The 15,003-nt window shown below is 34.9% G+C and overlaps 1 long non-coding RNA gene across 1 annotated transcript in view; it reads right to left on the minus strand.

Moving 5' to 3' along the window:
• The window catches only part of LOC143223393 (uncharacterized), a 21,137-nt gene continuing 6,134 nt past the window's right edge, over positions 1–15,003 (minus strand). The window contains exons 2-3 of the long non-coding RNA XR_013012891.1: positions 3,379–3,442; positions 1–145 (exon numbers count right to left, since the gene is read on the minus strand). This is a non-coding gene — a long non-coding RNA (uncharacterized LOC143223393). The remainder of the gene's footprint in view (positions 146–3,378; positions 3,443–15,003) is intronic.

The raw sequence follows: 15,003 nt of genomic DNA on the forward strand, positions 1-15,003 counted from the left end.
TGTCTGTCCACTTCATTCTTCAGAATCCTGAGATGTTAGGTGCGGTTGAACTAGCCACTTCAGTGAAACGCCAAGTTTCATACCTTATGGGATTATCATATGATTTCCAGTCGGATTTTAGTATTTTCAAAACTCTAGAAAATATCTAAATTCACGGAAAAATATAACTCATAGTTTATATAAAAACAATGATAAACAAAAATAAACTTTTAATTTCGTTTGGTATTCTGAGGGCTATCTGCGCTAACCACCTCTAAGTTAGCAGTAATAAACTACAGGGAAGGTAACTGGTCATCACTACCCACCGCAAACGTTTGAGCTGCTATTTTAACAACGAGTACTGAGATTAACCGTCACATTATAGACGTTTCCACAGCTGAAAGGGCGATTATGTCTGGTGGGACGAAGATTCGAACTAGCGACCATCAGATAGCGAGTGGGCCGTTCTAACCATCTGGTCCAAGCCTTTGTTTCGTTTAATGAAATAATAGGTAAAGAGAGTTAGGACCTGGATAAGTACAGAAAGAGTGGATGTATCGAGGGAAGTTTTATAACAGTATACTTTTAATAACATTCTGAACTAGCAACTGTATTCCTGTATTTTTCAAATCTCTATCTGCATTCAGTAAGTTCAAGTCTGCACAGACACAGATGAACAACAGCCTCAGTGCAATATTTTATAATATGGCCTTTTCAGAGTTACTTCTGGTGGAATGGAGAGGTAACAGTACGAATCTACAAAGATTCTATTGTGCCTCTGAGTAGCTTTACAATAAAGTGACGTGATACTGAAAACAGACGCACGACCTTTCATGTGTAAAACTGAACCATCATGTCGTGATGTAAGATAATCTTCTATGTCATACTATCATGACAGCGATGAACTATTTTGAACAAGAAGCCAGAAAGAATATAAAATGCTAAAAAAAAATTAATTCACGCGAACAGCGCCACCACGCTATGTCCAAGTCAAAGACTTATCGCTTTCTTGAAATGACAACGCCACCTAATGATCAGATCTAAACAGGTACAGGAACAATACTAAAACCACGAAGGTGAGGAGTGGCGGTGTACTTGTTACAGCATCCTTCTAGAAATGTACCTCATTCAGATAAATTAATTCAACAAGACATTAACTCTTAAGTGCGTTAAATAATGGTATTCACGTTCCATAGAAAATAAAAACCTGTATTTACATTGGAGTTGACTAAGTCAATAGGATTAGCAAATCTCCGAAGAAAAAAAATAAAAACAATCTACATTGAGATTGACCAACTGTAAAAATGTCAATATAGTAAATGGGTATTCAATACACAGTCATGTGAAAAAGTTAGGACACCCGATGAAAGCCTGTGTATTTTTGTAACATTTTGGATATATAGATATTTAATCTCAATTTCAACAATACTGAGATATTATAGGAATATAACCAAACAATTAAAACTGAAAAAAAAAATACTTTCAAGATCTTCTGTAAATGTAATTCTACAAAAATTCATATTCTATATGAGGAAAAAGTTAGGACACCCCCACATCTATTCCCACTTAAAATGGCTCAACTCACAGACAGGTGTATCACACCAGGTGCACATGATTAGAATATCGTTACACAGCATTTTGAATGAGGCTTGCCCTATTTAAACCTCAGACATTTAGTTTGGTGTGCTCCTGGCTGTTGAAGTGAGAGTGAGCACCATGGTGAGAGCAAAAGAGCTCTTTGAGGCCTTCAGAAAGAAAATTGTAGCAGCTTATGAGTCTTGTAAGGGATTTAAAAAGATCACAAAAGATTTTGAAATCAGCCATTCCACTGTCCTGAAAATAGTCAACAAGTGGAGGGCTTTCAAAACAACTGCCAACATGCCCAGGTCTGGTCGTCCAAGCAAGTTCACCCTAAGAGCAGACCGCAAGATGCTAAAAGAGGTCTCCAATTACCCTAACATGTCATCACGGGACCTACAGCAGGCTCTGGCTACTGTTGATGTGAAAGTGCATGCCTCTACAATCAGAAAGAGACTGCACAAGTTTAACTTGGATGGGAGGTGTGCAAGGAAAAAAACTTTGCTTTCTAAGAGAAACATCAGGGCCAGACTGAAGTTTGGCAGAGAGAATGTAGACAAAGACCAGGACTTCTGGAATAATGTTCTTTGGACAGATGAGTTCAAAATTAAATTTTTGGACACCAGAACAGAGTACATGTTTGGCGTAAACCAAATACAGCATTCCAGGAAAATAACCTCATACCAATTGTGAAGCATGGAGGTGGAAGTGTCATGGTTTGGGGCTGCTTTGCTGCAGCAGGACCTGGACAGCTCACAATCATAGAATCCACCATGAATTCTACTGTGTATCAGAGGGTGCTTGAGACCATCTGTAAGAAAATTAAAGCTGAAGCGGAACACGACAATGACCCAAAACATACCAGTAAATCTACCAAGGACTGGCTGAAAACTAAGAAATGGAGAGTCTTGGAATGTCAGACTGGTAGATGGCTACAAGAAGTGTCTTACTGCAGTTATTTCAGCCAAAGGGGCAACACTAGCTATTAGTGGGTTGGGTGTCCTAACTTGTTCCTCAGTTAGAATAAGCATTTTTGTAGAATTACATTTACAGAAGATCTTGAAAAGTCTTTTCTTCAGTTTTAATTGTTTAGTTATATTCCTATAATCTCTCAGTATTGTTGAAATTGAGATTAAATATCTATATATTCAAAAATGTTACAAAAATACACAGGCTTTCATCGGGTGTCCTAACTTTTTCACATGACTGTAAATTAATAATGATAAGAAATAATTTGTTTATTAAGTTTAGATCAAATTCACACACTGAAAATGTCCGATATTTCGTTATTGACAATACATAAATTGCTTATTAGTTATTAAGCATAACAATTCGATTATGTTCATAGAACAGCACTTCCACAAACAGTCACATATCAGTGCTTTAAAGATATTACAAGTACTTTTTAAATTGCTACATTATATAAAAATGCACTTTTAAAATAAAAATACAATGTCATTATGCAACTGGAAATCATTTGGCTTCGAAGTAACGAGGAAGTAAACAAGTATGTTATATCCAGACGGATAAATGTGCAGTTATTACTGCTTGTTCTTTTGAGAAAAAAGTTGGAACAGACGTTTCCAGTAAAACTGTGAACAGTAATGTAATAAAAGTGCAAGCGAGAGAGAACAAAAATACTGCCCATTATCTAAAGAAACACGTACGATCTACATTAGCTTCAGTAACGCTAGCCCTCTTCGTTATGGGCCACCGGTGAAGAAGCCCACGAGAAGCTTGCACAAATGAATGTTTCACGCGTTATTGTTCACGTAATGATTTCTCTAAGATATTAACAAAAAGAAGACAACTTATACGAACCTATGTGCTTGCAAGTTTTCTTGAACAAAATGATTTCACTGGAGTATCCCTTACTTCTCTGTCCCTACATCAGACAACCAACCTTCTCATTCATTATACTTGTGAGAATTAACGCATCAAAAATGTAAATGATAAGAATCACTTTTCTTAATAAAATCCAATATATTTTGTAAACACGAGTTCATACATATATAATGACTTGCTGACAAGATAATGATTACGCTATCGTTCAGTGCGCATGAGCTTCCATTCACAGTGTATGGAACACCAATATTTACGAACACATGAAACATTGCATGTGGGAAAAATCCTGCCAGGTCTATAATATTTTCAATGGAGAAATACTTCAAGTCTTAACATATCATTTTTGAGGAAAATATATTGATTGGAAATGTAAAAAAAAACAATAAATAAACCATGCGTGTACCACTATGGCCTGTGTAAGTGCATGCCAATTAGAATTTATGACAATATCGGTTTTCCTTTAGGCCGTTATATTTCATTAAGCGTGTTAATATACGACGTTATATAGAGCAGTTATTCTTTAATAAAGTGTTGTACTACAAGCTTCGTAATCTCTTGTTCACATAATAAGATTTATAAAAACTTGACACAAACACGTAGTGATTATGAAACCGTTTCTTCGTTAATAACGAACTAACAAGTAGACAGTTTTTGTATTAATTGTACTTCACTTTCAGCCATTACGTTATCAGATAGTTAATCCTGAGTAACTTAAACTATTTTCGTCCCAAAGAGCTGAAACGTTAGCTCGCATGAAAACATGATAAAATACTGCATAGGACCTGATAACTAAAGCAAAATTTCTTATATAAAAATGGAAATTAAAAAAATATATATTTTCGTAATTTAACATGTATATCACGAGCATGTAATTTATTAACTTATCACTAAGTGCGTAGGGTTGGGTCAAAAAGAAAAATGATCAACGCATATTATGTATTTCTCATAAGTCTCAACTTTCTCTTATAACGATGCAAGATACTTTTATAAGCCTAACTTGGGATTTCGAGGTTTTAAAAAGTTAAGATCTTCAATTTAGGAAAAATATCGCTAAAGTAGGAATCTGATGAATGGCTTAAATAGTCTGTAATTATTCTGATTCTGACGTCAGAAGGGTTAGCTCACGAATGATTGAAATTGTTGCGATGATCAACACATCAAAATGTTCAATTTTTAACTTGGGGAGCGTTTTACCAACTTCAACACATGATGTTCATCAAGACAACTCATCACACTGGGCTAAAGTTGTTGCATTTCTAGTGATTGCCATTCATTATAAAATATTCATTGGTATTATTTAAAAACAAAAGGAGGACAAAAAAGTGGGGAAACAAGTTAAAAAATGAGAAAGAATGATGTAGGGATTGCAATGTCAAGAAGTGCACAGACAAGGTAGAGATAAACACACAAAACCATACCAAACATTCCTACACAATTAGTCACTGAATCAACATTACAAGGTAAGGATAATTAGACATTGTAAAACTACAGCATTATTCGTTTTAAATGCCTTTATTTAAAAACTGTCTTCATACAAATAAAAGAAATTCAACATAGTTATATATACAAAAAGTTTTGTTGTTGTTTTTTTTCTTGGAAAGATTTAACTATTTACTTAGGTGTTTTTTTTCTGTACGGCTTCATGCATTCATCCATACCTCGCTTCTGTACTTTCTGGTATTGCCGTTCCTACATCATACTTATTTTTTTCGGTTTTTTTTTTTAAACTTGTTCGCCTATTTATTGACTAGTAATTCGTATCATCGCTAAGCCTCTTTATAATGTATTAATTGCATTTCAAACGAGAAAAAAAAACAACACGTAACAGAATGTAATACATCAAGCAAAATCTATAAATACTGAAGTCACATCGATCGATTTAATTTGATAAATTAGAAAATTTGAGGAAGCACAAAGAATGGAGAAAAAAAACCTTTTCCCATTAGCAAAATTACTTGAGTCTAAATCAAACAAAATAGTAAAGTACGATGTTAATTCTACACAGACACACATACATTATTTCCAAGAAAGTGATCACTGATAATAACCAAATGAATAGGTCTGCCACGCTCTGTATCTTCTGAATGGTTAATCATATAAAAAACTCAAAACGTTTCTTTTCAAGAATACACATTACACGAAAAAAAGGTTTTTTTGTTTGCAATTCCTAAAATTTCTTATCGATATTAAAATCAATCCAACAATCTTCATATGTACTGTCACTCTGAGAAATTCCCCAGTGGCACAGTGATACGTCTTCAGGCTTATATTGCTAGAAACCGGGTTTCTATACTCAAGGTGGGCTGAGCACGGATAGCCTTTTGTGTAGCTTTGTCCATAATAACAAAACACACTCCGAGATAAAAAAAAATCGGAACAAAAACATTTGTTGATTTTTTATGATTAAATTTTATGAAAAAAACGGAACTTCTTCTCACCTGATTGAAAATATTTTGAAAATAAGAATGAGCATGGGGCCCGGCATGGCCAGGTGGGTTAAGTCGTTCGACTTGTAACCTGAGAGTCGCGGTTTCGAATCTCTGTCGCACCAAATATGCTTGCCCTTTCAGCCGTAGAGGCGTTATAATGTGACGGTCAATCCCATTATTAGTTGGTAAAAGAGTAGACCAAGAGTTGGCGGTGGGTGGTGATGACTGTCTTTCCTCTAGCCTTACACTACTAAATTAGGGATGACTAGCGCAGATAGCCCTTGAATAGCTTTGCACGAAATTCAAAGCACAAACAAAAAGAGCATGACCAGAATACACACAAAGAAATGAAGGAGTCTGAGTATATATTTGTTGTTGTTTGGTTTATATTATTTTTCATGCTGATATTACATACATGCGTGATTTTATTATACCATGGAGAATAAATTGAATTGTATATCTCCTCTTAGATACTTCGTATAGAAATGACAACTGTCAAACAGCACTCTTCAGTAGCGGTCGTTTCTTTCACTCAGTAAAATAACAAGGAACAGCGACGTCAAGCGGAAAAAATCTTCCCGAGGCTACAGAGCAAACCTGAGCACACTACTGTGCTGGGCATCCACTGCATCGAAACCTAAACATTTTAAATAACCATGTTGACTGTACATTTTGTTATTTATTCATCACTACGTTTAGGAAAAGATAACGTTGAATTATTTTAGCTGGTATGTGCTAGTAACAATGAATTTATAGTCAAGCCTCGGGAGACCGATTATACTGGTTAAGATTGCTCATAATGATAGTGAAACAAATTATTAATTCGATTTTCTGATAGTTACAGCATGTCATAGAATTACAACATCACTGAACAATACCGTTCTTAAGCCAATGAACAGTGTATTAGATTGCGTCAGTACACTTTTAATGACAATTGCGTACGGATATTTCATAGCGTCCTGATAACCGAGTGTTGTTTTTATTATCAGTATTATCAGCATATTAATTATCGAAAACGTATAATCAAAATTTTACACAAATTTGTATGTCACAATAGTGTTACAGAATTATTAAAAGCACTATGTTGGCCAATAACCACTAGCAAGTAAATAAATAACCCGATTACACGTCAGTGCAGTGTGAATACTGCCACAAAGACAATATTCTCACCACGACATCACTTGGATAAAATAACATTTATCACTGCAAAATACATTGAACGAAACTTGGTGATCACGTTTGCTCTACTAGTATATATGCAACATTTGGGACTTTACAGCCTAATAAACAATAATCTGATTGACAAGCTATCCTAACAAAATCAACACGCATTTTATCGGTGTCGTAAACAGAAAAAAAAAAGAGATCTGATTATTTGAATTTTGCGCAAAGTTATACGACTGTTATCTACTTTAGCCATATCTAATTTAGCAGTGTGTGTTCTTATAGCAAATCCACACCAGGCTATCTGCTGTGTCCACAGAGGGGAATCGAGTCTCTGATTTTAGCGTTGTAAATCCGTAGACTTACCGCTGTCTCAGCGGAGGACGGCAGTGTGAGACCTGAGAGAAGGCAGCTAGTCATCACCACCCACCGTAAACTCTTAAACTAGTCGTAAACTAACAAATAGTAAAATAGTAGAAATGATCGAATATTATAACACTCCCACAGCCGGAAGGACGAGCATATTCAGTCTGAGAAACACAATAATATTTTCACTTGCAAAATGATTTGAGTCTAAATCAAAGAGAAGAGTGAAATACGCCGTTCATTATTTCTAAGAAAGTTTGTTTGTTTTGTTTTGTTTTTAATTTCGCACAAAGCTACTCGAGGGCTATCTGTGCTAGCCGTCCCTAATTTAGCAGTGTAAGACTAGAGGGAAGGTAGCTAGTCATCACCACCCACCGCCAACTCTTGGGCTACTCTTTTACCAACGAATAGTGGGATTGACCGTCATATTATAACGCCCCCACGGCTGAAAGGGCGAGCATGTTTGGCGCGACTCGGGCGCGATCCCGCGACCCTCAGATTACGAAGCGCACGCCTTAACGCGCTAGGCCATGCCAGGCCCGTTCTAAGAAAGAGATCACTGATAGTATATATCTAGGCTTATCACGCTCTGTATTTTCCGAATGGTTAATCGTAGAAAAACAAAACAAAACAAATCCAAACGTTTCTTTTCAACATTACGTTACAGGAAAGTTTGCACATTGAGAGCCGCACGCCCTAATCACGAGGCCATAACAAATAAATTAATACAAATTTAACAGTTCATTCATTTCAAGCGAGATAAAATATTTTTATTGTGCAATCATTAAAGATTCCAAAACTTCTCAGTGATTTAACGAAAAATAATTTACTTTTCGCAAAATATACATTAAAAGGCAACACAGCATACAATTCCTCAAAAAAAAAAAAAAATCCAAGCCATATATATTTACAAACTAATACGCAAATTATGGATTATATTTATATAGGCGTGCATATTGTATTTGATGAATTGAGTGAAAGTATAACAACAAAAACATAAAACTACTGCTTTGAAGTTACTGGACGAATTGTATTCAAATCGCATTCATAAATAATACGTTTCGATACCTGCCTGTCTTAGTAAACCTTGTTGTCCATTGTCACTACACAACCAACTATCTGCAAGGTTAGAATTGAAAAACAGAAAGATCAAAACGTAAGATCTTACAACAAGTAAACTCCTGGAATATCGCAAGAATGTGTGACCGTCAAATAATAATAATTACCTTAAAGTTGGTAATTCAGTAAATATGCTCAAAGGAAAAAAAACAAAAAAAAACGTTTCCTCATAGATACATAAAATTTTACGATTGTTTTTTTTTTTTCCTAAATTATTTCCAAACTGCGTGATAATTATTCTTTTGATCAGTTCCTGACAGGTTGGAGACAATATTTTACACCCTCAACGACATCTCTAGTCGAGCCAGTAGACTGTTTCCCCAAAAGGGGACCAAAAGCTGTCTGGAAAATGTCATCTCTTTTAACCACTTGTACACAATACATTAGTGTGTTGTCTGTCAATCAGTATACACTAAAATGACATTCATAAGAGGCGCTTAAATGTTTCAATGTGTACTGAAGTAACGTCAGTAAAACATGTGCATGCCATGAATTATGACAAGACGTATGCACTCTAGGTTATAACATAACATATGAAAGCAAAAAATAAAAACACTCGTTATCCGTAATTTTGGTTTTATTTATTCTTGAAACAGTACACTTTCGTGGACCCTACGGAAGTACAATCGTTTTCTAAGATCGAAGCAAACTTCAAGTCATAAAAATACACATCTGCAGTGTATTTAAAACAACTTTTTTGCATAAAATACTCAAAAAATAACCAAACGGCTATTCTTCCTCATCTAAAAGGAATGATTTATGGCATACACATGACTTTTCATGGAAACCAGATACAACTTAAACAGTTACAGACTTGACAAGTTCTTATATCTCCATTCCTAATTTAAGTGATAGACTAGAAGCAAGATAGGTAGTCAATGCCAACACTTGTGGGCTACTCAAATTGAACATTTCAATTCGATTATCACTCTTATAATGGATGTACAGCTTCAAACTGTGGAGTATTTGTTTTTGGTAATAATGATACATAAGCCACAGAAACTTTGGTACACAATCTGGCAATTGACCACTAGACTGTGCTCACCCCAAATATTAGAGAGTAATTTATGACCAGTAATTTTAAGTTATGTCAAGAAAATAAAAACAAAATGAGTAAAGATGGGCTTAAAAAAGAGCCAAGCAAAAGAGAAATCATAACTTTTAGAGATGGTTTGTAGAGTATCAAAATAATGTGTGGTTTTAGTATGAAACCTTGTTCATTTTGGACATCATTAATAGCAAAGAAAGCTTGCCAGGTGTTCATCTTAACGATTTCATGAACATGTGCTGTAACACATATGTATAGCATGTATTTTCAATGCAAGTATTTTCTTAATGGGAAGTACATTCAATTTCTTAGACAAAAAGTGGATATTCAAAGTTCTTGAGAACGTCTTTTCATAATTTAAAAAAAAAAAAGTTTTAAAGTATAGGCATGTTTGGCAGAATTCTGGAATTACTGTCAGATTGAAAGTGACATAACTTTGTTTTTAACTGTTTTATGGCAAAATATTTTGGCAGCACTTTAATGAAAAGCATATTTCCCAATTACATTGTTACATGAATGTGACATTTCAGAATTATTATTAAGTTCTTTTATAAATATCAGCTGTATTCCAAGTTAACATGATACATATAAATACACTATATCAAAATATTTTTTGAAAAGTGAACTATAAACTTTCAAATATGAAGGAATTTTTATTTAAAAAGTTTTAAGAGGAAAAACTTCATTACACCTTCAGATTTTTAAGATTCACTGATAAAAAAAACTTACATATACATGAATTCATGTACCACTCTTTATTTACATTAATTAGCCATTGGATACCTGGACGTTATCAGATTAATTGAATACCTGGACATTATCAGATTAATTGGATACCTGGACGTTATTAGATTAATTGCTAACTTCAATATATTATGAATTAAATTAACTGTGGTGCATTATAAAATACATCAAATTCTTCAGCACGTTCCAACATAAATTTTATATTTTTCTTATCAAATATAAAACAAGAGAAAATGAGATTCAATCCAGAGTCTTCTAGTATTCAAAAGTTGCTTAAAGTAATAAGTTATTCATGAAACTATTACTTTTCAAACAGGATTGTTGGTTTTTGGATGAGTTACCTTCAAGAGTGGTGGAGGCAAAAACTTTAACTTAGTTCAAGAAAAGATTTGCTGAATACATGAGCAGTTAGAGGTAGTTGTATTTGAGAGTTGGAAGGGACATTCTTGATGGGATAACAAGATCATGTTTTGTCCCTTTAAAATTTTATGAAACTTTTAACACATTTTATAATTTTGAATTCATTGAGTGTATTCCCAATTTATACATTACGTCTATCATTTGTGTGTTGTGTTATGACAGGCAGTTCCAGTTTCTTGTGGTTGTTTTGATAACTGCTATTTGTGATGGAGCATCTTATTGCTAGAAAATGCGAGTGTTTTTTCTCTCCAAATCAGATTTGAAGGCAGGTTCCCTGCTCCAGAAGTGGGGGCTGTACCAACTGTGGTAAAGGGTTAACCCATCAGCAACTGATAGTAAAAGACTTTTTAACAATTCAGGCTCCCACATACATATACATGTCTAACTGTAAAACAGGAAGATCTTAATCAAAAAAAAAAGTGGGGTTATTTTAGCAAGTGAAATCTATTAAATTACATTAAGTGCGATTTTGTATCTCTTGTTATAATATCAGAACTGCCAACTTTCAGAAATCTTCACGAGATTTTTTTTTTTACAAAACTGAAACTTTAGCAAGATGTGATAGCCTTCTAGAGGTGTCTCGGGCCATACTCTCCCATAAACTTTCTTACGAATTAGCCCATGTGCGTGAATGTTAGTAGCCCTACATTTTAACATTTTAGATGGGATTGTGGTTTCAGACGGTAAAATGTGATCCACAATTTTGATTCATTGGTAACAAAGTTACTGATAATGTTAACTCTTCCATTTAATCGTGTGACAGATAATTACTAATAATGACATCTACATAAATTAAGTATAATTTATTACTAAGTATAATGTTATTGCATTAACAATATTAGGGGAAAGTTTACTTAGTTAAAAGTTATTGTTTTAGTTTTATGACTACAATTATTTTGAGATCTGTATAATTTCAATTATTTTAAGCTGTACCTTAGACAATAAGTTAGTCCTAACTTTTGACATAAACATACACGAGAGACCGGCGCAATGGCATACATCCAGGTATTCATTCTACAAAGACTCTAGTCAGCTCAAGTAGCTGCATGATTTATATGCTACTTGCCAGGTTAATGTAATAATAACAACAGAACTATAAGGCTACTTACTATGTGCATCACTTATAAAGAACATTATGTTAATACAATAATAATATATAGGTAAACATCGATTTATAGGCGTAAATCGGTGGAACATGCTACACGTTCTGTTGTAAAACATGTAAGATGTCCACTAATTCCTTTTTGCTTTTAAATCGTCGTTTGTATACCTTGCTACGATTTGTTGTCAGTATATTTTCGGTATATATTATTGTGTATTTTTATTACATAAAATGTATTTGAACATGATATGACAACAAGTAAACCTAAAGTAATGCGAAAATTGCAGGAAAAAAAGTGATTTGGCATCTTTCGTGCGTGAAATTTGCCTCACTAGATTGGCCCCCGAAACAAAGTATTTTTATGTACTGCTCTAAGATAAGTTGCTCAGTATTTTAATCCAAAGTTATGGACAAGAGGCTACGAACAATAACAACTGAAACGTTTCATGAAATATATATTGCAGGGGGGGGAAGGAACGGTAAAACTACGAGTTATCTCGTTTATTCAGTTACTTGAATAATTACAATTATCCGAGAAAGTATAAAAGCAAATTGTGCATATACACCATTAATATTGGAATTTCTGTTGAAAGTTGTTTGTGAAGTTAGGCCTTAGAACTTGTGTCAAAATAAGTAGCGTGGAGCAAGCGTTAATGAAGAAAAAAATCATTATTGTTACTTGTACTGGACGTAGAATCTATTTTACAAAATACCAACGCTGGAACTTTTTAAAATAGTATATTAATGTTCAGCTGCCAGACGTGCGTTACGCTGTAACAATAATTCCAGTTTCCAATCTTGGTGAAATTTTGTCAGTCGTTGAAAGGGTGTAATTGACTTTCATAATGCACACCAGGAAATCTGATTCCATAGCATAATGTCACAATAGCCCACAGTTTACACAACTGCTTCAAAAAAAAAAAAAAAAAAGTAAACGTCCAGTGATTAATATGCCTTCATGCTAGGCTGACAAAATGTCTGCGCTAGGACTGTTGATTAAATAATCTGTTCTTTAGTCACTTATCGGGAATGTTGATCCTGGGTTCTGTAACAGCAATGGGGCCAGGAAGTGGAACCAATCGTCTGCAGTAGTAAACTTACAATCACGCGTAGACAGCCTAGTTGCTTTGCGCCGTAAAAAACACCAAACCCACTCTTACAAACATATCCGTTATTTAGGTGCGAGATAAAAGTTCCTGAATAATTAGATCTCGATGACCCCATACTGGGGTATATTATATCCAGACACCAGTAAGAACAACAGGGGACAGTTAGTACGTAAAAATACACACAGATGAAAACATGTGGTGAAGCAGCTTGACTCACCAGTTTGAGTAACCTGTCGAATGCCCGGATGCTCATATACAACATACTTGTCGCCCTCTAAATATTTTAAGGCTTTTAGGGCCTCACCATCACAGGGACCAACAAATATATATACTAAAAATTTAATTTTTATGTATACTTTAGATGGTCCTCTTGTTATAGAGTTCACGTACAATGACAACACCTTTATGGTTTAAACAAACAGCAAACCTCAACGTAAAACACCAAAGATTTCCAACAGCAACAACATTCTACATTAAGTGAAAGACAAAGAATGTTATGCTTTTTACTTATAGCGCATGTTCGAAAATCCCGAGTTGTAGACAATAACGGTTCATTTTGTGGTATTAAAAATGCCATACGTCCCGATAAGATAGTAAATGTCGCGATTTTCAAGAATTTATTTAAGCTTTAATATTTTTTCCATACATTTCAACGACAAAATTAACGGACAGTGTTCCACGCAAACCTAAATATTTGGTAATTAGCTTTTACACTGTCTCCCCTCCTTCTTCATCCTTATAAGGTCACTGTTTCATGCTATTTTGTATCACGTGACGACACAGAAAGCGCTCTATTTGAGTTCCGATCCGTGTTTCGTCATCAGTCAGCCTAAGAGTCTGATGAAAGTGTGCTTTTGAATTCGTGAAATACGCAGTATTCTTTCTTTTTTCGAAAATTTATTTGACTTGTTTGTTTTGGAATTTCGCACAAAGCTACTCGAGGGCTATCTGTGCTAGCCGTCCCTGATTTAGCAGTGTAAAACTAGAGGGAAGGCAACTAGTCATCACCACCTACCGCCAACTCTTGGGCTACTCTTTTACCAACGAATAGTGGGATTGACCGTAACATTATACGCCCCCACGGCTGGGAGGGCGAGCACGTTTAGCGCGACGCGGGCGCGAACCCGCGACCCTAGGATTACGAGTCGCACGCCTTACGCGCTTGGCCATTCCAGGCCCATTTATTTGACAATAATATTCGAAGATACGCTAGTGCTTACGTAAAACATATATTGTTGATTCTTACACTCGAGAATTTTCTACAAATTTAGAGAGCAAGCGGGACTTGCGCAATACACATTTAACAATATACGTTACATGCATCAAACTGAAACAAATGCAGATATTAAAATAATACGAAATCCGTTACAGCTGTCATGGCTTATAACCAAAATAAGCAACCAACAGTGCAACAGAAGTTGAATATTTCTATTTATATAGAGATTAAATTCGCTGTATTTAAAGAATTTTTAAGCCTCGCCACATTGCAGTCCTCGTTGCCACGCACGCTCATGCTCTTTCTGAGAAGTATATATCTTCACAAAATCACTGTAGCGTATTCCCATTGCGAAAGATTCAACCCTAAGGTTGTCATGTCCAAAGCACGCTCTTCTTATTTTACTGCTTTCCAAAATCAAACATATATGAGAAAATTATAGTTTCGCAAAGCGCATTTTAACAGAAATACACAGTTCTACATCCAGCAACTTGAGTAGTATGGCTTCGTACGCAATAGTATGAATAACCGTTTCATTACGCAGCAGCTTGACGTACGTGACGGATCGAATGCGTATTTCATAGAAGTAACTTATGACATGTGACTTGTGTTGCTTTTAGAGGACATCCTTGTCGATTATTTGTGCGATGGTTTCTAGGATAAGAGGACGTCTTCTACAAATGAACTTTTTGTTTGTATATTCTCACCTATTAAAAGACGCCACACTTTTCTTACTAAGGCTGGGTACGAGTTATAGAAGATCTGTTTGTGGATGGTCCCGACGTCCCAGATTAATCAATATTCCTTTGTTTCCAATGCCATTATGTACAAGAGATATTCCCGTTTTTGAAATTCTAAATTGCCGATCTAAATACGTCTTTATT

The sequence above is a fragment of the Tachypleus tridentatus genome, chromosome 8 (genome assembly GCF_004210375.1).
Source record: "Tachypleus tridentatus isolate NWPU-2018 chromosome 8, ASM421037v1, whole genome shotgun sequence".
Classification (NCBI taxonomy): Eukaryota; Metazoa; Arthropoda; class Merostomata; order Xiphosura; family Limulidae; genus Tachypleus; species Tachypleus tridentatus.